The sequence below is a fragment of the Diabrotica undecimpunctata genome, chromosome 8 (assembly GCF_040954645.1).
Source record: "Diabrotica undecimpunctata isolate CICGRU chromosome 8, icDiaUnde3, whole genome shotgun sequence".
Classification (NCBI taxonomy): domain Eukaryota; kingdom Metazoa; phylum Arthropoda; class Insecta; order Coleoptera; family Chrysomelidae; genus Diabrotica; species Diabrotica undecimpunctata.
Genome location: NC_092810.1, coordinates 8222624 through 8249112, shown reverse-complemented (window position 1 = coordinate 8249112; position 26489 = coordinate 8222624). Strand labels below are relative to the sequence as shown.

At 32.9% G+C, this 26489-nt stretch overlaps 1 protein-coding gene and 1 non-coding gene across 2 annotated transcripts in view; both read left to right on the top strand.

Annotated features, from left to right (window-relative positions):
• LOC140448271 (uncharacterized) overlaps positions 1–26489 on the top strand; it is a 321196-nt gene that overhangs the window by 10806 nt on the left and 283901 nt on the right. The gene's annotated exons all lie outside the window — the stretch shown is intronic.
• Positions 467–548, top strand: TRNAL-AAG (transfer RNA leucine (anticodon AAG)). Its single transcript has one exon. It is a non-coding gene; the product is annotated as a tRNA-Leu (tRNA).

The window sequence follows — 26489 nt, the reverse complement described above, 5'->3', positions numbered from 1 at the left end:
TATCTTAAATATTTTTAGGTTAGTCGTAAGTTTGACTCGATTTTGCATAAAAAAAAGTTTATTAATGAAAAGACACATGTTTTTTATTGTAAAAAGTCTGTCTTTATGGCGAGCAGACTGCGTCGCAAAATGTATCTTGCCCATATAAAATTATGATCTTGCGCTGCCACTGACTCTAGTTTTTTATTATTGTTTGATATTTCTTTTTATTGTAATATTTTATTTAAAAATATTTTTAATTATATTAAACTCAATATGAATGTTTCGTAAGTATATTAGTATAATAGGATAAAGGATAAAGTTAACAAATAACAATCTTATTTTTAAATTGTCTACATAACTACACTTCTGCTTTAATGCAATTACTGTATTAAATGAATAAGTAAATAGGTAGTTTAGGTCCGAAAATAACTCTAATCTAAGTAGAGCAACCGCAGACTGACTGCGTGCGTGCGTGGTTTTCATCGGTAGCGTGGCCGAGCGGTCTAAGGCGCTGGTTTAAGGCACCAGTCTCTTCGGAGGCGTGGGTTCGAATCCCACCGCTGCCAACTTTTTGATTATTATTGCATATTTATGTAACAATTAGAGCTGATGAAATTACACATATAAATAAAATTATAAAAAACTTAGGTTATAGATCATAAAATCTTATACAGGGTAAATTATGAGGTACTGTACAAACTCCTATCTCGTATGGAGGCCCTTATAGGGAATAACAAATGACTATTAAAAAGTGTCTGCTCCCATTTTTTAATAATATACAGGGCAAGATGTGAATTTTGACTAAAATTTCTACTCATCATAACTTTTGAACGACAAGTTCGTGTATCTCATATTTTAGTTAATTAAATATACTACTACGACCTAATTAAATGCCTTATTTAAACTAGTATCAGAAATGTCCAATACACTGACAAAAATATTGCTAAGGGCCATCTTCGGGTTCGACTGCTTGAGGTGCTTTTGGAGCATTTCTCATCTAAAGAATCTACACCTCCCTTATTCTCATTATAATAAGAAATAATCTCTAGTTTATTAGTATAGACATCACTATAACGTCTAGTATGCATTAAAGATATAAGTACTGTAGCCTTTTCCACTTTTCCTACATGAGAAATTAAGGTACATTCTTCCCTAAAAAATCATAAATTATTAAACCTTTGTTTCTGTTGGACAGAAAAGATGGAGGTATTTCAGCTTTATTTCTTTTCAGTGTGCCCACATAAGTCAAATTTTTCTTCCGCAAAATATCCACTAATTGAATAGAAGAATACGAATTATCAGCTGTGATATTTCGGTTGCTACCAAAAAGCGGTTCAGCTAAGCGCAACACAGCTTTTGTAGGCTTTAGAAGTTTTTTCTACTCGTCACTGATACCAAATCCATCTGGGTCCTTTCCGCTGTAGATGTAAGCATTATACAAATACCTCGAAAACTTGCAAGCATTTCATCAATTGTGGCAGATTGACCAAGTCGATATATACTTTGACAAGTTTCTATAAAAGTGTTGAATATAAATAAAATAGCTGCATTTTGATCATCTTTTTGCGTTCCTCCCTGTCTTCAGGATTGTCGAATCGGATAGCAAGTAAAAAAACATCATATCTTTTTTTTGCTCATGACTTCTTCTTCTTAAAGTGCCTATCCGTTCCGGATGTTGGCGATCATCACGGCTATCTTTACTTTATTTATTGCAGCGCGGAACAGTTCAGTGGTAGTCGTGTACTTCCACTTTCGTAAATTTTGAAGCCAGGAAATGCGTCTTCTTCCCGGTCCTCTCTTACCATTTACCTTCCCTTGGAGAATCAGCTGGAGAAGGCCGTAACGTTCTTGATTTCTCATTACATGTCCTAGATATTCCAACATTTTAGTTTTGACGGTCATGAGAATTTCACATTCTTTCCCCATTCTACGCAGGACTTCCACATTAGTAACTCTGTCAACCCAGGATATACGTAAGATGCGCCTATAACACCACATTTCGAAAGCTTCGAGCCGATTCATAGATGCAACAGTCAGTGTCCATGCTTCCATTCCGTAGAGCAGAACTGTGAATATGTAGCAGTTCAATAGACGGCATTTTGTTTTTAATGATATTTCTCGACTGTTGAAAATGGTTCTCATTCTAACGAATGCTGCTTTTGCTTTTATTATTCGCTGTTTAATTTCTGTTGAGTGGTCCCATTGGCTATTTAAATTGGTGCCTAGATATGTATATTGCTCGACTCTTTCGATATTCTGTTGGTTGATTGTAAGTTGAGCGTTTAGTATTGGTTTTTTACTAATTGTCATAAATTTGGTTTTCTTTATGTTAAAAGCTAGTCCGTATCTGTTGCTGACTTCTGTTATGCGATTTGTTAATATCTGTAAGTCATTCAGATTATCAGCAAAAACTATAGTGTCATCTGCATATCTAATGTTATTCAACCATTCACCGTTTATTAGTATTCCTTTCGCACAACCGTCTAAAGCTTCCTTAAATACCCATTCAGAATAAATGTTGAACAACAATGGAGACAAAATACAGCCCTGTCGTACTCCACGTTCTATTGCAATTTTATCAGTTAACTGGTCTTCTATTTTGATTTTGGCCGTTTGATTGCAGTAAATGTTTCTGATAATTCTAAGATCTTTGTTGTCAATTTCAATTTCTTGCATTAGAGTCATTAATTTGTCATGTTTTACTCTGTCAAATGCCTTCTGGTAATCTATAAAGGTTACGTATATGTCACAATTCACATCCCTGCATCTCTGAAATAGCACCTGTACAGCAAAAAGGGCCTCCCGTGTTCCCAGAGCATCACGAAATCCGAATTGTCTTCTTGTTAGTTGTTCCTCACATTTTGTATATATTCTTTTGTGAATGACCTTTAGAAATGTTTTAAGTAAATGGCTCATAAGGCTTATAATTCTATAGTCTTCGCACTTTCTCGCATTGGGTTTTTTTGGAAGATTTATAAAAGTTGACACTAACCACTCTTGGGGAACCACGCCCGTATCATATATACTGTTAAATATATTTGTCAACTATTATGACTACTCATGACTACTTTGAAGATTTTTCTTCATTTCGTCGAAATCAAAATTTAAAGCCATGCTAATCGTTTATTCGACATTAACTCACGAATGGGTTCCAGAGGGTCAAACTGTAAACCAAACTTACTATTTGAAAGTTTTGGCAACGCTGCAAGAGCGAGTTCGTAAGAAACAGCTGGAGTTGTGGAAAAACAAGAAGTAGATCTTGCACCAGGACAACGCCCTTGCTCATAACGCGCTGTCTGTGAAGCGTTATTTAGCCGCTAGAGGTATTCCAGTGCTCGAACCCCCGCCGTACTCGCCTGATTTAGCACCCTGTGACTTTTTCCTGTTTCCGAAGATCCAGTCTGCCTTAAAAGGAATCCCGTTCGAGTCGATAGAAGAGGTGAAGCGAAAAACGGCGGAGCTCCTAAAAGCTCTAACAAAAGAAGACTTCCAGCATTGCTTTGACCAATGGAAAAAACGAATGGAACAGTGTGTGGCGATGGAAGGGGAATATATTAAAGGAGAGCATTCGATTGTAGAATAATGTTTAAAATAAAACTCTTTTTCATAAGCAGTGTCGTTATTTAATAGCCAGACCTCGTACACAGACATTTAGCTAAATACAGAAATAGAAAATTAAACCACGATATGAACTAATCAGCGCCCTTGTCAACGCTCCAGCAAGAATTAGAAGACTGAAGAGACAGTAACCAAAAGATATGGTTATATGAATGAGGGTGAATCGCCACATTCCGATAAAAACCACGTTATCCAAAGTTATCATCATCAATCAATTTATTTAATACTTACAATGTAACGAGTAGATTGTAAATAAACAGATTAATAAAAAAACGTTTGAGGGAAGCATATGTTCAACAGTAGACGTACTTCAGGTTATGTAGTTATGAGTGATAAATTTGTAAATAGATATTTGCATTTAAATATTTTCTTAACATAACCATTTCAACCAACATACATTGTTTTATTGTATTTTAATATGACATTGACTCTCTAAATTGACAACAATTTCTAATTTCCTATTTAAAATAAAATTGTTCCAAAAGAAGTAACTGATAATGTGATTTGTCCAAATAAAAACCAATACACATAAATCGATAAAACCCAACTTGCTATTAGTGAAATAAATTTGGAACAGGTTTTTTACTCGCCCTCTCAGTAAAACTAGTTTTAAAGTTCATTTTTATTGGTGAATCAATAATTTTGGGTACGGCTGTGTCTTACTAGTCATACCACTAACGAATAACTGCTGAATGTATTGTTTTTTTGAAGGTGTATGAGTAGAGCTGAAATATTATTTGATAAAAAGGTAAACCAATAAAAACCGAACTTGCCTTCAAGGCGTGTCTTATAAAATTATGGACAATGATCAAAAATAATTTTACTACTTAAGATTAAGTGCTACAAAAGCTGTAACTTTGATTTTTTGTTATGAAAATATATCGTCGGGTTACAGACAAAGTACATTAAGTAAAAATATGTCCGTTTAAAAATTTTGGCTTAAATGATTTTTATATTGTATTTCCTCTTGACTAAGAAAGCGTAAAATTAATTAGGTATTTTTTTTAATTTCTAGTATATTTTATACAGGGTGAGTCACAACTATTGGGACATAGACTAAGGACAGGTTATTTGGACCAAAATATGGCTATTGGGCCAAATATGCCTTAATAAAATGTTGCTGAGAAAAAAGATACAGGGTGTTAAAGATATTTTTGTTTTTCGTTTTTTGCTAATAGTTTCCCTGTATATTTATAAATTGCTATCAAAATTGGCACAGAGGCATAATCTTAGACAAGAAATAGTATTTTATTTACAATTCCACTGTCAAATACCAAACTAATAAACAAAGTTGCAACTAACGTAAGGTTTCCGTTTTCAAATCAAAACTAAACACACTTTAACTTAAAAGAACTTCAAACTAAATGTTCTACATGGTCTCCTCCGATTTCTATGCCTTTTCTAATTTATTTTTATAAAGGATTTTCGGACGTTAAAAAAAATATTATTCTGTCCCCTTATAAGATTAGCTGCAATTTGAATGTATCTCCAAAGTTCGTATCGTGTATTAATTTCATTGGCATAAACTAAGGACTTCATATGTCCCCAAAAATAAAAATCTAGCGGGTTTTACTCAGGACTTCTTGGTGGCCATTGAAAATCACTGCCTCTGCCAATCCATCGTTGAGGAAATACGGCATTAAGATGATTTCTAACAGCTAATGAAAAATGAGGTGGCGCTCCATCCTGCATAAACCACATTTTTCTTCTTACATCCAGTGACAGATCATCTAAAATATCACTAAGAGTATTTTCCAAAAAGAATAAATAAGAATCTCCATTTAAATTCGGAGGAAGAACATAAGGCCCTAGTAGTTGGTCGCCTATAATGCCACACCAAATATTCAATTTAAACTCATGCTGAAAATGTCTAGCTTTAATAGCATACGGGTTTTCTTCTTTCCAATAATGACTATTTCGCCAATTAAAAACCCCTCATCTGGTAAAAGTTGCTTCGTCGGTGAACATAATATTCTTAATAAAGTGTCTGTCATTGCGATGTTTATTCAGAATACATTGGCAAAACTGTAACCGTCGTGGAAGATCTGTTGAAAGTAAATTTTGAACAGGAGTGAAGTGATAAAGATGAAGGTTCTCTTTTTTTAGAATCCTAACAATAGACGACTGACTGTTGCTACTCCTGTTGCTGCTGATAGATGTCATGAACTTATTTTAGGATTTTCATCTACTCGAACCAAAAGTTCATCTTCTTGATTAGGTGTGATTTGTTTCGGTCGACCACCCCGATTTTTAGTATGAAATGACCCAGTTTCACTTAAACTACGATATAATCATGTAAAAGTTTTATGATTTGGTTGCCTTCTGTTTGCGTATAACATTCCATATCTTCTGGCTGCCGAGCGACCGCAAAAATTTTCTTGTGCGTATACGCAAATCATATCTCGCATTTCTTCATTAGTAAAATGATTGTGACGAGGCATTTCAATCAAAAAAAGTAATGATTACTTTTAAAAAATGCAACATTACACTACACTGTCACATCAAAAATAATTTACTCTGAACAAATGACATTTACTAACAACAATTATCTGACAGTCCAAAGCATACTTTTCATAAATGAAATAATATTTGAAATCCTTTTTTAAGACTCTAAGCAGTTCGACTGCGTTTTTATCGAAAACGGTTGAAATTATCATGTTTAAACAAGAGTACCAATTTTACGTAAAAATGATTTTTACGTCATATTTTCTAATAAAAATTACTAAAAAGTTTCATCAGAAAAAGTTTAGACTCAATTTGATCATTAGGAATGATTCACGTGGCGCCCTCTATGACAAAACGTAAAATTGTAAATAAAATACTATTTCTTGTCTAAGATGTGCCAATTTTGATAGCAATTTATAAATATACAGGAAAACTATTAGCAAAAAACGAAAAACAAAAATTAACTTTAACACCCTGTATCTTTTTTCTCAGCAACATTTTATCAAGGCATATTTGGCCCAATAGCCATATTTTAGTCCAAATAACCTGTTTGCATTTTAATCGAATGCTTATCTTTCCTTTCTTTTGATCACTTGATAGCGGGGCTTGAAACTGGGAGAAGCGATAAATGAGAGTGATAAGTAGATCTTAGTAGATTTTATCATATCTCTGAGAGCTTGACTATCTTCTGAATTCTTGAGGGTCACCAGGTGGAATTTCCGCTTATTGCAAATAAACAAAAATCAAAAATAAAGATGAAGTTTCAGTCTGCTTGTGCATCTGGCGTGCCATCAAATCTGAATCCTATACTCGACTGTCCAACGAGATGGAATTCTACACATATGATTGGATTTGGTTTAAAATGAGAACTGGCATTAACATATTGTGTACATCTGTCACCGAATTGAATGATTTTTAAATCACAGAAAGTGAATGGCAAATACTTATAAATTTCTAATAAACTTTAAACTTTTGTCAACGAAACTTGGTGGAAGAAAAAATGTTACATTACTACTAGTCATTATATAATTCAATCTCTTGCTCGATAAAATTGAATTCATCGTAAAGAAATTAGATGAGAAACCTAATCGATCTGAAGTGGATAAAAGGCTCATTCTTTGTTTTGAAGCAGCTTGAAAAAAATGCTTAAACATTATAAGAAGAGCAACTGAATTTATTGTATCTCTTTAATTTTAGACCCAAGGCATAAGACTCAGACTTTTGACATGACATTATGGGGGAAGCAAATTAAAACAGAAAGCTTGCGCAAATGTATTGAACTTTATAAAGAATATAAAACTCTATACTCAGTGAATAAATATCTATAATCAAGAAATTAAAAGAAAGTATGTGAATATGATGGAGAAACTGTATGCATGCTCATAGACTTCATCTGGATCTTGTTATCAAGGCTTAGTTATTGACGAGTTGGAGAAGTACCTAAGTAAACCCAGAGCCTCCAGCTCGAAAGACATAATATTATTCTAAACAATTCATTCCTTTTCTGTAAACTTTTAAGTGATATATAAATTTATTTTTGGAAGAATTTAAACTTAAAAAAGTTCAGGATCAGTTTAAATTTGAAAAAAATAACATTTTAAACAAACTTGAAGTAAGAAAAACACGATTGTCAGACACAATTTAATCGGGAACGTATATTGGTCCTGACTTTTTAGCTCTTTTCATAGCTTTTTTCGATGATAATGTGGACTACATTACCTTCGTTCTGTGTATGACTTCGGATGAGGTACTTGTGTGTTGTGGAATTTAACTGAAACTTTTTAATAACGTAGTAATACATTGCAAGAACAAATCTGTTTTTTGCTGACCACAGCAGTTATCGAAATAAAGAAGTATGTCAGATTGGGGATTATGTATTAGCGATATCTTCAAGAAATGTCAGGACACATAAACCAATTTCAACTGCTCCTCTTTGTTCCAAAATTAATACAATCTAATCTTGATTTATAGTAAAAAGCTGATGTTTGTCCTATAGGTACTGGCAGGACAGCTTGTAGGTCGTACATTACCAAAACTGTATTTGATCTTTCTTCTTTTGCTTTTTCTTTGTCTGAAACTTTCTTAGTTCTACTTAGTTCTTTTTTCTCTTGGTGTGACTTATACTAACATTGTAGTTTTTTTTCTTTGTCAGGCGCGTTTTTAAATGATTCACACAAGTCGCATTGATCTTTCTTTGGGAAAAGAAACCAATATTGAATTTTGTATTAAATATGTGGGCGTAGGCGTCATAATTTCCAGCAGACTGGCCCAAATTGTCTTGTTTCTTTTTATAGTGTTTGAGAGTTTCTGCAATGTATAAACCGTCATCTGTAAACTCTTTTGTAGTATTTGCCCTTTAGTAATGGCTCTCTGTACGGGCTCTCTATATAGAATTTAAATGTGATTTTACAGACACCATCATTTCAAGGTTTATTTTTACCTATTAACAGTGTTTTCCACGTTTATCTTCCGATACAATTCCAGACCCAGAAGCTTTTAATGGGATAATTCATAATCATCATCATCATCTTGGTGCTACAGCTCTTAGAGAGCCTTGACCTTTTCAAGCTTTCTACGCCATTCTGTTCTGTCCCTTGCTTGCATTTTCCAGTTGCCGACTTCGATCTTCTCGGCATCTTGTCCATCTGTTACCCCGTCCATCCACCTCAGCTTTGGTCTATCCCGTCTTCTTATTCCCATGGGTTGCGCTATGTACTGGGTTGTGTTTCATAATTGTTTGAAATACGTAGTTTATTTAAAAAAAAAATAATAATCAATAAAAGTAATTTTAATTAAAAAAAGAAAGTAACTACCTGGTCCCAGTTCACAAGGCTTATGTAGGAACATACTATTGGGGTATAAACTCGAGGAATTCGGATTTAAATTCACTGGCAGCAATTCTGCTAAAATGACCGCCTCATTAAGTGTTTCTGAAATATTATTGTCTTCCCATACTGATGATTCATCTGAAGTACTATTCTCTTCGTGTTGACTGTTTTTTCACACACTATTTCACACAAATTTTAATGTTATTTGAATTAACAATGACATAAATACTGGTTAAGTGACTATAAAAACTACTAGTTGAAAACCATAACGACGTAAATGTGTACTTACGGCTTTTTTCATCTAGCAAGTCGCCAGAGATATCAAGTTTTTTAGACGAACAATGACACAACTGTCCTTTACGCCGATGTTACTCTGAAATTACACCAAAACTTTATTTTATTTTGTCACAATTTACACTTATGTCGTTGTAGAAATATAAACGAAGTGTTCCGTTCGACAGTCTTTGAACAACTGACATTAGCGGCGATTTCGTTCCAACAATATGCCCAAAAGTACATAATTTTGACAACGACGTAACTGTTTCCTAGCGGCCAATACCAGCTACTAATGTACTACCTTTATGGTATTGTTCCATCCGATAGAATGGCACGTTCTGACTTTTTTGACAGATTCAAGTCAAAACTGCAAAAAATTGCACTTACGTCATTGTTGTTCTGGAGAAGCGACATGTCTATAGTTTATTTTTATGAACGAGAGAGTAATTAGCATAATTTTAACTGGTAGCTCCGACCACTCCATGGGCGTGCTCAAGATTAATTGAAAAATTACTTTGAATAATTGTAAAAAATAAATGAATTATTTCAGTGTTATAAAGTGTTATGTGTATGTAAACAAAAGTGACTTTTTTTATCACACACTATATTAGAACTGACTGGCCTACATTAAAAAGGGTTTTAAAAAATTCACATTTTTTTTAATTTTAAAAAATTACAAAAGAGAAAAAGAGTTTTTAAAACCGTCTAAGGTATGTTAAATAGATGAATAAAAATATTAATATAAAACTTACAGCTACTTGTTACAAATCCAAATCAGATTCAGAAGATGAACTTTCAGAACCAAGATTTATAATAACTGGCTCGATCATTTTATCAGTAATATTGTCCAGCTTCCACATTTTTTCCTCTTCTTTAATAGTGTGATTTACTGCCTTTTCCCAGTTTTCAGGTTTTACATTATTTACGGCCTCCAAAAACAACTGTTTAACATCATGAATTTTAAAAGTGGTATTTTTTCTTTAAACTTCACTCTTTATCTGTGCCCATACCAGTTTAATCGGGTTTAATTCACAATGATATGGTGGGGATCTAAGTACTGTCATTCCACGATTTTTGGCAATTTCATCAATTTCGTATTTTTTAAATTTTTCTTTATGAAGGGCACACAACGAATAAAGTTCCTTTCTTATAGATCCGGGATGGTACGTAATATTTTTTGAACTCAGCCAATTCTGCAAGTCTTTTTTTAACCACTTCGTTGTGGGCAGTCCTTCTATAAGTCTGGAGTGATAACTTGCATTATCCATTACTATTACACAGTTCTTAGGAAGAAGATCTATCATTTGTTCGAACCATTCTTGAAAGACATCAGCGTTCATTTCTTCATGGTAGTCACCGGTACGAGTTGATTCAAATGTTAATAAACCACCTTCAACAAAACCGTCTGAACTGCCAATGTGTACTATTATCAGCCTTCGTCCCTTTCCTGATGGTGGGTTTACACCAGTAGATAAGTTATTTACAAAAGCGTGCCTTTGACTTGTAACAGTTTCATCCTGCCAAAATTTATTTGGTGTATGACCCTCGTTGATCCATGTTTCCTCAAGATAAAATATTTTTCTTTTTTGGTTTCTCATTTCCTTTATGGTTCTTAGAAAATGTTTTCTCCATATGACAATATCGCTTCTTTCTAATAAAATAGACTTTCTGGGATTCTTTTTCCAGCGGAAGCCTATTTCTTTTAAAAGTTTCCATAACGTACTTCGACTCATTTCTGGGTAATCCTTATCATCTCGAACTGAGACAAGAACTTTATCCAATGTTGGAAATTCTTGTCTAAAGAAGAATTCATGCACTTTCCGTCGAAGTCCTTCTTTAAAATGATATTCTATTTGAAATTTTGGTTTCCCTGGAGCATTACGTGGCATTTGAAAACTACCACATTTCTCTTCTTTAATATTTCTGTAAATCGTAGATTTCCCAACACCAAGTGTACTGCTAACTAACTCAACGGTCTCATCAACACTTTCACATAAACGTTTGTCTGTAAATGATTTAAAACAATTAAATATTAATGTTTTTTCATTAACTGTTAGAGGACCAATTTTTCGGCGTTTACACGGCACTTCCAAATTTTCCATAACACTAGTATACACAATAAACTGCACCTTGCAACTGAAGTACCTACTTTTAGTGAACTGTTAAGAATTTTGAATACGATACTTGGACCTTTCTATATACAAAATGGAAAAACCCACTATCACATTTTCTGTGGAATAAGTTTAGAAGGTAATTATCTAGTCAATTACTGTCGTAGATTCCTGGAATTAAAGAATTAAATGTTTGATTGTTAAAACCCTTACTTCGTGGAATGCACTCATTTCAGATAAAATAAAACGTTTTATTTTATCTAAAGAATTAAACTTTATTTTGCAAATAGGCAAAGAATTAAACTTTATTTTGCAAATAGATAAAATAAAACGTTTTATTTTATTTAAAGAATTAAACTTTATTTTGCAAATAGGTAGGTACTTATTAAAATTTTATTGGTTATATATAACCAATAAAATAAACATCTTACATTTCTTGCAAATTCATTAGTACCTGTTAACCTCCATCACTCCGACACTGGCAACCTTATTTAGGGATTAGTAACCCTCACAACTATTGTATTCTATTCTGCTCCAACCTTTATACCTGGTGGTCATACTCAATTTAAAATTGTTTTCCTATATACTTCTGTAAACTTGTTGACAAATCTCTGTTTTTCATTGAGTCACCCGTATCAACAGTTTAGGGATTTGCATACATAATTTATTGTTTTATTACTCTCTCATACATAAAAATACACTATAACCAAAGTTTAAATTGACATATTAAACCAAAAAGGTGACGTCATTTAGCATGGTGACTATGCTACAATAGGTAGAAATAAGCGATTCCATGGAATTCTTAAATTACATTTTTTTGTTCGATATATTTGAACTCCATATTTTAAACATATGCAAGTAATCGCAATAAATTTAACGGTCCGGTTTTTTTGCCCAGAAATGTTTTATGAACAATATAAGAGATGTCTTGTAATAAAAGTTACTGTTCAACAGCTTAGTATGATGCAACAAAATATTGGTATTTTACCCGAGAATAACGTCATAACGAAACATTATTAGTGCCATAAATAAGAGTCCCAGAAAATTATTTCGAAAACTCCATTATGAAGCGGTTTGATAAATGTCGGTAGAAGCGCCAAACTCATTAGGGTACAGACATAAAACTCAGGAAAATATTGATTTCAAAACCACTTAACTTAGATCTGTTACAAGTTTTTTCATTTGATTAGACATTGGCTGGTAATTTAATGGAAAACTACAAAAGTTTTTTCTTCCTACATTTTTGTAAAATAAATATTTCGTATATAAGTAACTAAAAATAACATTAAACAAGATAACAAGAACCGATTTTTGCAGAAATGAACAGTGTTTTTGCATAAATACATTTTGTTTTTTTTTAATATTAATGTTTTTATTTTGAGAACGATTTCTGAAGTTTAGATTGAAATGTCAATAAACTTGTTGTAAATTTTAACCTTCAATTGTGGCTTATTCCCATTAAAATAGTAAATACGTTCTAAATATTAAACTATCGCGATAGATGCGGGAAGGAAAAAGTACCATTTACCCCTAGTTTATTATATATATATATATATATATATATATATATATATATATATATATATATATATATATATATATATATATATATATATATATATATAATAAACTAGGTGTTAAACTATAATAATCTATATAAAAATGATTTCAATATGTTAAAAAGGATACAACTTAAAAATGGATTTTTATATGAGTTTGTTGTTCATGAATTTCATGAAGCCATCACAATGTGGGTTCGACTCTGAAATAAAAGAGAGAAAAAGATTAGTAAATTGTTAAATAAATTAATTTTGACTTACCTGGTATAGTGTTAATAATTTCTGAATAGTACAGTTGCCTAGTATATAGGTGAATGGTCTAAACCTTAAAAAGAACAAAAAAAGAAGAATTCTTAAAAAATATTTAAACATAGAAATTTTAAAAAAACGTCAGAAAATAAACTGTCAAGCAAGTCTGTGGGAGCTAAATTAATAGGGGTTTTGTTAAATAAGAAATTACAATGATGTGGAGATGAAAAGAATAAATTGTATTAGCATTGTAATAGAATAAGTTTTATATCTGAACATTTTTTTTTATAAATTCCCAAATTAGATGTGATTAAAGTGATTATGAGAAATTAATGTGGATTGACAAATGTGTCAGAACAGGACAGTTTTATGGTTTAAAAAAAATAGAAGACAAAAAGAAAAAGAACGTTGGTTGCTGTGAGCAATAGAGGAGGTTTTTTTTGGGGAGGCCGACGAGGATTTTTCGACGAAGGGGAGCCCTGAAACTGTGGAATAGGTCGGGAAGTTTTTTTTTAACTCGTCTAATTAGAATTTTAGTTTTTCCACAGTTTCCACAGCAGAGATATCCAGAATTTGTTCCAGAGAGTAAGAGAAACAATTTGACTTATAAATTATTATTGGAGTACAGAAATGTCATTTAAATTGAGAAAATTAAAATTCATGAATTAACATAATTGCGATAGGCCTTAAAAAAATTGAAAATATTAATGATCATTAAATTAAAAATAGAATAGTACGTACCTTAACTTCCGAAGAGAGGATTGATATTCCAGTTTCAACGATTATTTTGCGAGTAGTTAGTTTTCTTTAAATAAATCAGAACTGTTTTAAAGTGAGGTTGGATAATAATTTTGGGGATCATTTGAAATTTTGATTATATTTGAATGCAAGTTAAAAGTCAGCGGAATAAAGTGTTCATTTTCTTTTTCTTTATAGTTCATTTAAACATTTTATAAAGTTGCAATATTTATTTAGTTTTTAGGTACTTGTAGAGAGTCTCCACATTTTGTAATAAATTTTTATTGTCACGACACTAAACCACATTAAGATTAATACGTTTCCTATTTTTGTAAATTTTTAAAGCCAACCCAAGTTGCAGACGAATTTTATTGTTTATATTAAATTTGTTCAATATTAATAAATAACGTGCTTCATTTGGGTTAATTTATCAAAAGTCTAAAGTAAATTTTGGTTTAATTTCTTTTTGAACTCTACCAGGAGACTACAGAGTCGACGTCACACAGTGACAGATTGCTTAGAACACATAATTGAGCTAGCTGAGGTATATGTTAAATTAAACAACGAACCACATATTTTAAAAATTACAACATTTATTATAAATAAAAATAAAATTAATAAAATACAACTTTTTCAATATATTATATATATATATATATATATATATATATATATATATATTATTACTGTTATTACCGTTTTATGCAGAATAGACAAAATCATTGAGTTTCTGGTCTATTCTGCATAAAATTTCCGAGATTGTAAATGGCATTTTGATGTGAAGTTGACGTTTTGGTTGTTAGCCGTTTGTTGGGACTTAACATATCGTAGGAAACCAAGAAAAAAAGGGCAAAACCTTTTAAGGAAAATTATCCAAATAAAATTGAAAATGTAAAACGACTAATGCGGATAATTACATTACATTTAATTGCAAAGGTAGTTTTGTTGTAAGAGAGTTTGGAAACCTCGTAAGTAGCATTTAAGACAGTAAAACCACACTGCATAAAATTCACCTATCACTTAAAATTCAACCATCCACAAACTATAAAGGTTGAAAGGTGTACAAAGAATTGCAAAAGAGAAAATTTCCCTCACTTAGAGCTAAGCCACCCATTCACTCAGTCTCTGCACAACATGTACAACCTGGCTTCAACATTACTTAAGTCGCTAGTAACAAGAACTGTGTTTAATACAGCGTACCAATGTGATTCAAACAGAAACCACAAACGATATGAAGAAACTAAAAGTCATGTTAGAAACAAATGGGCACTATACGCTATGAAGTTTATGAAAATAGCCATTTGTAACGCCAAAGGGCTAGCACAGCATACCCATGAGGTCAGAGCTTATAAAACAAATCACAATATTGGTAGAATGTTAATGTCTGAAACTTGTTTTATAAAGCTAAGTTACATCAAAATTCCAAACTATAATTAAGTCATAGGTGATTTCAAACTGGTCAAATTAGTTCATCAATGAGGCATCACCAAATAAATAAATTTCGTTAAGACTATATCCAAGCAACTAGCATTAGCATAGATAACTGGAACGGTCCACTGACTGTTAGTGCCATAAGGACTTGGAAGATTGTGAAGTGTCGTTGGATTAATTAATTTGTCTTTTCTTTGGGGTATTCATATTCATTAGAAAAATTCAATTTGAATTGAATTGTTTAGTCAGGTAAATGCTTCAATGCACGTATATCGACAAGTCAAGGAGATCCACTAAGTTTGCCTAGCCTAATGCTATTAAAAAATACAGGACTATCAAAATTTTTGAAATATTTGTAATTCAAATACTTCACTGTATATGAAGAAGGGAATTTTCTGGCCTCTTTACAGATTGTTATATAATCTACTGGTACACGAACTGTTTTATTTTTTAACTTCCAAATCATGAATGTGTTGCTTGTGTGAGTCCATTTCAAAAGGTAAAAGAAATAATAAGTTAGACTTACTCACAATCAATTTAATTTAACTAATCGGACGACCAGTTTCGCTTTCTATAATATGCAAAGCATCTTCAGGTCACGATACAAAGTTAAAATGCTGAAAATAATAATCCCATATTAGGGTGTTGTCTAATAAAGATAAAACAAAGGTAGGTGATATAAATTACAGTAATTATGCCAATATTACATGTCTGTGGTTTTATAAATGAATAAAATGTTTAAGCAGACAAGGTAAGACCCACAAATTGGTAAAATAGTCTATTAAACTGTAATGAATTAATAAATAAACAAATAAATAAAACATTATTTACATGCCGGTACTCTATTAATTGATGGTTGAAAGAACATGGTTCAAACTATCTTGTATTGTTGATTGGAGAACTCAGGTCAACTATTGTAATTGTTTAACAGTAAACGGGGAAGTTCTTGAGGAGACAGATTTTATCCAATGAAGTAGAGATAGGTGAAATGTAATTGTTTGTTTGATGAAAGTAATGTTCTATACCATTAAGTTCTTTAAAGTTATTTATATTTATTCTGGAGATATATTTATGAAATGTGTGTTATTTATTGAGATTTTTGTTTTGTTTTGGAAGGTGAAAGTTGTAAGACAATGAATAAGAATGGATGTACAAATTGTGTGGGTGTGCAATTATAACAGCTTGTAGTTATCAAATTTCTTTGATAAAGTTGTTGCAATATGTGGCAAATTGTTGTAAAGTCCAAAAAAATTAATGTTAAAATCAAATTAAGACACTTTTATAAACACAGAAACACACAGAAAACACTTAAAAAAACGGGGGACGAAACAGACATTTAATTTAAAAGGGGGAGGATTTTAAAAGAACTACATTTCTTACTTGGAGACAATGAGTTTTTTATGTTATATATCAGATTTTAGAGGTAAACTTGACAAATGTGGGTTAAAGTGGGACAGTTCTTCTATTTTAAATGCTGTAAGTTAAGTTATCTAGTTTATGAAATAAGCTGATATTAATAAATGTCTAAAATTTTTAATTTTAAATATCAAAGTTATTTGATGTGTTAATATTGGCATACTTTAACAAACTGTAAATAATTAGATTTCAATGTAACAATATAAATAATTGTAATACTTCTATGATAACTAACTCAGCTTAGTCAAAGTTACAGAACAAAGTTACAGAACAAACTTAAGTGATTATTTGTTAATTAAATTAAATGTGTACATTTGTAATCAAAATGTATAACGTATAACAAATTACAAACTTTCTTTGAAATAATTGTTGGTGTGAGTTATCTGTCATGGTGTGTATAAGTATTTTTTTTTTTTTTGAGTAAGTCTAACTTATTATTTCTTTTACCTTTTTAACTTCCGTTATCATTAAGTGTAATTTTATGATCATCTGTTGGATCATCTCGATTTCTACCTTCTACTGCTGTTTGCTAGTTTAGAGCAGTCCATTCACCGATAGCTAAGGTATTTAGGAACATGTTCTTGCAAACACGAACTGCAGAACCATTCTGTTCAAGAAAATATTTGCAAGAGTTTTTTTTTCTACTGTCTGTCTCTGATTTTCGGTCTCGAGCCCCAACAGTGTTAGATTTCTGAGTCAAAATCCTCATAAATAGCTTTTTCTCTGGCCAATCCATTTTCCAAAACTATGCAAGATTTTCTTTTCTATCATCTTCTGTGAGTCTTAGACACTGGATTACACTATTTTCTTTTCTGCTACACTTGCATCTTTGTTTCATTACTCTAGCAGCTTTTTTATATTATATACATATGGTCCATTTTTTGTTTTTCTTTTACCGCAATATTTCTTTCCTAATTTCTTTCTCCAAATGTTCCAAGTTTGCTGATTCACTTGGTGTCATTTCTTGCATTTGGTTTTACTTGATATTTTATTCGAATTATGATCAAAGTCATTGTCAGTTTTATGTTCACGTTCATTGGGCCTATACTCTTCATTGTTATCTGCTTGCTCATCGCTAATAATATTATTAACAATGTCATTATTATTAATAATATCAATACAAGGTCCAGTTTGAATAGGTGTGTTATATTCGTAATTATCCAACTACTCAACTGTTTTGTTGCCAATATTTAGAGTTGGGTCTTATAATTTATGTAAGGTTTTATCCATTGCATATGAGCTGCTTATCCCATTAGGCAAATTGTTTATTTGAAGAGATTCGGTAACTGTTACATTTGTAAGATTCAGCATTAAACTCATATCTTTTGAGGACAAGGTGAATAAAAAACCATCATTGGGTCAACAAACACTTCGCTTTCCTCTTCTTCCGGGGGTAGATTAATTATTATTGGTGCTAAATATTAAAATTTATTAGAATCTACATATTTTGCACTGTTTTATGTATTTAAGACCTTCCAGACTACATAAAATCATAGGTGTTACATGTGGTTGAACTCGTATTGAATAGGAGATTCCAATAATGTATTGAATATACAGGGTGATGAATTTGAAACACCAAAGTTACTAATAATATAAGAAAAACGACAAATATGGCAACATTGCAAATATCTAATACGGAATCTCCGTATCCCAAAATAGGTGTACCTCAAATTTTGTACAAATATGACTAGCACTTTACGAGATAATTGACCGTTTCCAGACTTTTGGGGCACTCTGTATATCATCAGGTGAATCTACATACTAGCCCCCGATACTTGGTCGATTTTTGTGTCACTAAAAGAACTTGTGTCGAACTTTGCACAGTACAATATTGTTTTGAATTATCATCCGACCACTCTCCTATCATGGTTACGATATGTAGAGAAATTCTTGGGAAGGAAAATTCACTATTAATAAATTCACGAATTGGGAAATTTAGACGAAGCTGTTTAAAATTTACTAAAACAATACCAGTGGCATCTTGACAGTCGACATTAATCAGACTGGTGGAGACTAAACAACAACACCTGCTATGAAATTAAAAAAAATGCACAAAAGCGACGATTCAGGAAAACATGGCAGAGAACACGCGCGCCCCAGGATAAAACTGCATTGATCCAAACTACCGTCTAATTAGATATTTTTCTAAATAATCATAAGGATAGTAGTATTTAGTATTACCTGAAAAACTTATTCGTAACGGAAATCACTGAGTACTCACTTTGCAAGGTAACGCGGAAATTTAATCGACCTCAATTACCCAATCCCCCTATTTAAATAAGTAATAAAATATAGCTAGGAGCAACAAAGGAAAAGCCGAAACTATCTGGTGAATGTGCTTCAGCCAAATTCCAGGCCACAACAACCTTGACATAATAAATGAGACTCAACAGTTTTTAGAATCACCGTATAAACTTGAACTACCCTTGGAAAAATTCACTACCAGACAAGTTCACCAGAAGATACAATCAGACTTGAATCCTAAAAAGTCTCCTGTGTACGACCTGATTCTTCTGCTTAAAGAACTCTCCAAAAAAGGAATTCTGTACTTGACACAGATATTGAATGCAGTCCTAAGAGCAGGGTACTACCCTATTCCATGGAAAGTGGCACACTATCTATCTATCTATATAAGGGTTTTTACAGCTGTCGCCGCCTTCCTTCTTTCAGCCAACGTCTCCAGTCCTTTCTGTTCTGCCATTCTCCATCTCTAAGGTCTCGTCTTTCCATGGCCTCATCCACTTCATCCCACCATGATCTTCGGTGTCTACCTCTTTTCCTCCTTCCTATTAGGCTCCAATCCGAAATCTTTGCTATCCACCTTGTATGATCTGTTCTTCTCACATGTCCATATCAAATTAATTGTTTTTCTTCGATGTAGATGAGTATGTCTTGTTCTACTGCCATTCTCCGTTTTATCTCCTCATTTCTGATACAATCCATTTTTGTCACTCTGCAGCTTCTTCTCATGAACTACATTTCAGTTGCTGTAATTTTGGATCTGTTTCGTTTATTTATTACCCAATTCTCTGCTCCATAGGTCACTATACTGCGTACCAAGGTGTTATAAATTCTCTTCTTTGTATTTCTGGTAATCTGTCTATCCCATAGTACCCCGTTCATTTGTTTAATACATGTTCTTGTCTGTGCTAATCTGCTGGTTATCTCTTGCTCGGTGGTTCCATTTCTTGAGAGTATGAATCCTAAATATTTGAATTTGTCAGTGCCGTTAATTTCCCTATTGTGGCACACATTGTTGCAATATCTAAGCCAGATAAAGCTACAGAAGACATTAAATCATGTACACCTATTAGTCTACTTTCGCTGATGCCAAAGGTATCTCCAATGACAAACTTGGTGAGAAATGGGTGAAATGACAACTCTGCAAAGATTGGGCTCATTCTCATTGCAGAGATGATGACGATGATTTAGTTTTCTAAACTAGCTAGTTAGCTAGTTTTTAGTATACAGTGCTAGTCAAAAGTCCGTTCCCCCCCTCGTATACTTTAATCGGTTATTGTTATAATTTATAATAGTGAAAAGTATAACCGATCAAAAGGTACAAGGGGGGAAACGGACTTTTGACTAGCATTGTATATTATATACTTAGTTGTTTTGAGGAAGTAAATATTATTTTGTGCTTACTATTTTTTAAGTTTTGTGACAAATATCAAGTTGTTAGAATTGTTCCAAAGTTTGTTACAATAGACATCGCTATATTAATTATGTTTTTATTTGGTAAATTAATGAGCCATGTGTTTCTATCTCTACTAAAATATAACCAAAGCTTAACATAACAGTTTTACAAAATTGCATCATATTGTGCTTAAGAAGCACGATGAAATTTGTAGTAATACAGAAATTGTTACAACGTCCCCAGTCTTCACTACTCATGAATTTTTATATCTGTGTGAGTAGATTTTCACTAAATATATAAAATTCACCTTTGTATTTTAGCTATTTACTGTAAAATCGGGATAAATATTGGGAAAAATAGCGGTTTGATCTACTTCCATTTTAAATTGTAGTTATGCGATTTGTAGCGAGTTTATATTCGTCCATTCAATAAATTTGGCCGATTTAATAAATTTTTAATTGCCGATTTGTTCCCATACAATAAAGCAGGATATAGCTAAATCAATAAAATAAATTTTGTTAGTATAATAAAACAAACTAAACGATTGTTAACCTTTCCAAGAATAAACAGAATAAATTTTTAAAAATTGGATTTTTACTCGTCATAAATCTTTTAGTATTCCACAATATTTACATAAAGACAAAAACAAATGTCCAATTTACCAAAACAGAATAAGCCTAATATCAATTATTACATAGAAAATGTTATGGTAGACAATTTCATAAAAGACCTTGTAATAACTTAAAATAATAATAAGAATACCACGTAAGCTTTACAGGAAACACTTTAGGCAACACAACACACTGAAAGTCGGAAAAATACACCGCGATTATATAGATATAGCCCCCAATAGTCGAAATTTAAAGTAAATTTGTTTTATTTTGGACATCATCTGGTTTAAACTCGTCATTCTGCAGCCAGTTGGCTTATTGTACGAGGCGTGTTTTTTAAGTAAGTACCGTTTTGGAATTAAAAAAAGACGTGCAAAGATATGGAAATAATTTTATTTTTACATGAAAGCCTGTACCTTAATCTACTTTTCTACATAATTTCCGTGAATATTGAGGCACTTGTCATAACGTGGCACCAGTTTTTGGATACCCTCCTGATAAAATTCTGCCGCCTGACTTGTTAACCACTGCATTACAAATGTTTTGACTTCGTTATCGTCTTGAAGACGCTGACCGCCCAGGTGTTTCTTCAAGTGCTGGAACAAATGGTAGTCGCTAAGCGCCAGATCAGGGCTGTATGGAGGATGATCTAGAGTTTCCCATTTAAATGATTTGATAAGATCTTTGGTCTGATTAGCCAGATGTGGACGGGCATTGTCATGCAGCAAAACGGTATCCTTACTCAACTTGCCACGTCTTTTGTTCTGGATTGCACGACGCAGATTTTTCAATGTCTCACAATAAGACACTGCATTGATTGTCTCATTACGAGGCAGAAACTCCACTAGCAATACTCCTTTTCTGTCCCAAAAAACTGTGCACATGATTTTTCGGGCAGAAATTGTTTGCTTAAACTTTACTCTTTTGGGTGAGGATGAATGTCGCCATTCCATGGATTGTTGTTTCGATTCTGGTGTGACGTAGGCCACCCACGTTTCGTCACCGGTAACAATTTGGTCTAAAAAATCTTCACCTTCACTGTGGTACCGCTCAAGGAAAGTCAATGCACTGCCTAAACGTTGGGTTTTGTGCAAATCCGTCAACATTTTTGGAACCCAACGTGAACACAATTTCCGGTAATTGAAGTTTTCGGTAACAATGCGATACAAAACACTACGAGAATACTGAGGAAAGCAGTCGGACAATGATGAAATTGTAAAGCGTCTGTTTTCTCTCACCTTTTCGTCCACTTTCTGCACCAAATTTTCATTAACGACTGAAGGACGCCCACTCCGTTCTTCATCATGCACATTCGTATGGCCATCTTTAAATGCTCTCACCCATTTCCTTACCATTCCATCACTCATAATGTTTTGTCCGTAAACTTCAACGATCTCACGATGAATATCGATCGGTTTTACATCTTTAGCACTAAGAAATCGTATAACAGCCTGTACTTTACAATCAGCGTAACTCACGATTATTGGAGGCATCTTAAACACTGGAGTAAACAAGTATATAATGAAGAATCAGACTGTAATGGCGTCAGTGCGTAGACAAGAGATGTAGGTAACCAGCGCTCATGCGCGGAACGCCGACCGTGGAGCTGCGGCGGCGGAATCGCAAAACGGTACTTACTTAGAAAACATGCCATTTTAGAATTCTAGAACCCTGTACTAGCTTTCACAGGTCTAGAAGATGGGTAATATATATTTTTGGAGTGATCACTTGTGCAATATGTGATAAGGCAAGACAGAAAAGCCATGCCAGTTTGTTGACAAAAGTCAGTAGTTTAAAGAACTATTATTTATGGTCGTCTAGTACAAGTAGTACCTTATTTTTAGGGGATGGCTTAGTATAACTTTCAAAATGTTTCCAACCGAAACCATTAGCTTCTTCTATTAAACTTACTGAAGTTCGAGTCATGAAGTATGGTTTGAACCCCTTTCTTCGGAATAGAAACATTGGCGGAACCGTATTCCCTATTGCGTTTGCAGCAGGCAAAGAATTACTAACGTAGCTCTTTCCACACAGGTAATGGATCCTACTTGTTTTGTCCCCTTTGCTGATACAATTTTGCTTGGTTTTTTTTACAGAAACCCCTGTCTCCTCTAACTGTCTCCTCTAGCCAAATTTTCACAAAATTTAATAACATTTATCCAGTTAAAATTTACAGCCCTTGCGTGACTTGTCGCTTGTGGTTCTTGATAAGGTGGAATTTCTGTTCAAGCAATTGGAAAACTAATCCCTTGATACCATGTTCGTAACATACCACTGTACTGGAACTTTCAAGGTTTTCTTTACGCAAAATTTATAGGACAAAGAACGAACGTTAGTTGCTGTAAGCCCATAATACAGGTTTGCCGAATTTCGTATATATTCGCACACTATTAATTCATCTTCCACTGGTAATACTTTGTTAATGTGAAGTGTAACCAATGTTACGATTCTTTTTTTAATGTATCTGTGCAGGGTTAGATGATAAATTTTAAGTTGCCTTGCAAAACCTAGAACTACCTTGCCTAGAAAACCAGACTATAGATGAAAGGAAAGGATGAAAGGAAAAACAACCTTTAACGCTTCAAAAGGAGTTTGGAGAACGAAGTGGATGATATTTTTATTTTATAAAAAGGTTATTAATACTTCGCTGAATATAATAAACAATATTATAAAACATTGGTTACACATAGTTTTGTATCAGAAATGTTTAGATTTTAAAACTCTATATCGGAAATACATATACAAACAGTTGCTTCCCGATCATATGGCGGAGGCGCCAGGTAAATAACCCCTTGGTCGGTTGCAGAGCATGCGCCTATCATTAGGATCGACACCTGCGACCCAAATATTGAAAGTGGAGCGGTCTAGGCCAGCGTTGTCGGATTGCCAGAGAGTTTCCTCATATACATCGAAATATGCGTTAATATTCATACAGTTTCCGGGATTCTCCCGCTATTGCAGTTTTATACGCCAGCCGACTTTATTTTACTCGACTGTAAGAGGAGTAGGATACAGAACAGATTAAATTTTCCTTTGCTAAGTGCAACACGGACGTAATGTAAACTACTGCTTTTGAATTTTCACAAAACTAGAGATGGGATGTACATATTAAGTTAGGATGTATATGTATATATTAAGGGAGTACATATTAAGTTAAATACTAAATACAAGGCAGCCAAATATTAAAGTTTGTATTCAAGAGAAACTACAAAAAACTAAATTATATTTGATTATAAAACTTTACCTTAGCTATAAAGCCTACCTATGTTGTGCTTGACTCGCATGTTTCTTCTTCTTATAGTGCCGTGCACCTATAGTGCGTTGGCAAATTATCTAGGCCAGACGTCTGTCTTTTGTGCCATGCAAAAGATCGCCAGTGTTATTTATGCCTGTCCAGTTCTTTATGTTCCGTAGCCACGACATTTGTTTGCGACCTACTCCTCTCTTGCCTTCAATCTTTCAATGGATGATTAGTTAATGGATTGCGTATTTTTTCCCTCTCAGAATATGGCCGAGGTATCCAATTTTTCGTACCTTGATCGAATTGAGTAGTTCTCTCTCAGTATTTGCCTTTCTTAAGACTTCCTCGTTTCTCACACTATCTGTCCATGGTATGCGGAACATTCTTCGCAACGTCCACATTTCGAAGGCCTCCAACTTATTAATGGAAGGTAGTCTTAACGTCCATGTTTACATGCCGTATAACAATATGGACCATACATAGCATTTAACCATCCTGTAGCGGAGATTGAAGGAAAGATTGCGGTTACATAGTAGCGGTTTAAATTTGATAAAAGCTTGTCTTGCTTGTTCAGTATGGTATTTTATTTCTTGTTGAGGATCCTTGTCATTTATTATCATTCCCAAGTATTTAAATGTTTTCACTTGATCGATTGGAGCATTATCGACTTGCAGTTGTATTCTTAAAAGTGCGTTTTTTCTGATCGCTATGCATTTAGTTTTTCCAGAATTTATCTTCAAGCCATATATTTTTCCTACGGTGTTTATTTTATTTAACATTAACTGCATATCATGTTCGTTGTCTGTTATTATCGCGGTGTCGTCGGTGTAACGAATGTTATTTATCGGGAACCCGTTTACCTTTATTTAAAATGTGGCTGATTAAGCTGATGGTCCGGAAATTATTGCAGGATAGGGATTTTGTTTTCTTTGGTAGAACAATAAACGTTGACTTCAGCTATGATCTTGCTATGGTTCCCTATATAGCCTCGGTATTCTTCTTCTTCTTCTCGTAACACTACAACCCAGGGTGGGTTTTGGCTGACTGCACAACTTACTTCCATCTTGAACGGTCGTCGATAATAGTTGGGTCAGTGGGCAGCCCCATTGTTCTTAGATCCTCTTAGCCTCGGTATATTTGAGTAAAAATCTCAGAGCTCATAAATATCTTCATAGTAAGATACATATTATAACAGAAATTTAATTATATATCAAAATATCTTATCTATATACCAAACCAAACTTACACACGCATTTATTAATTTCCCGGAGGGTTACAACTCATACATCCTCAATGCTGTAATTTAAGATAAAATCTTTCATCTAATTTGTTCCTAGGGCAATATAATTACGTTTGGGACATGGTTCGGTAACGACTAGATTTTAATTTAGGGCTAGAGAGGGTCAGATTAAGGTATATTTCCAAGGGCATATTAGCTGGATATTATATTAGGTTATAGAAGGGTAGTTTTAAGTTTCTGTTTAAAAAAACTCATATGTAGGTGAAGTTTTATTCAAATAAGTTTGAACCTACATACATATGATAAAAAATTTAAGTTTTGAAAAGTATAATCATTGTTTTTAGCTGAATTTTAAAAATAATTACTTTAACCCATTAGTTCCCAAGAGTAGAAGAAAAACAGAAAAAGTGTTTTTTTTATTGCATTTTATTGCTAAAATTATATCTAAATACTTATTTATCAACTTAAAAAAAAATTAAAGTTCTTATTTTTTTAATAACAAAATGTTGCGTATACGCAACGATGGGATTTGCCAGAACCAAAAAATTTTTATTTACTGTGAAATGATTGAAAGCAATTTGGATGTAGATGTATTTTACACTTCGCACACACACACATATTATATATATATATATATATATATATATATATATATATATATATATATATATATATATATATATATATATATATATATATATATATATATATATATATATATATACATAGTTGTACTTTTACACTGTCTGCATCTTCTTCTTGCTTATTATCTTCCTCTGCAATGAAGTGACCAACATTATCAAATATAACTTCTGCTAACAAACTGTGTTTCTGGATGGTTGTCCACAATTGAATCTTGTAGGATTGTTGATTGGATCATTTGACCTTGAACGTTATCTTTGATGAGCGGTACTTCCATTTTCATAAGGGTAACTGCTATGTAAGACTTCAAATCTAATTGTGACATTTTGGTTTTTTTTTGCCACGTCATATATTTTCCACGCATCATTTATAAAAAGGGGCCACCACCATTTCTTTCCTTTTACCTTTATTCTGTAATTTGATATGCCGCTATCATGCAAATCAACACCACCCATATGTTGAATT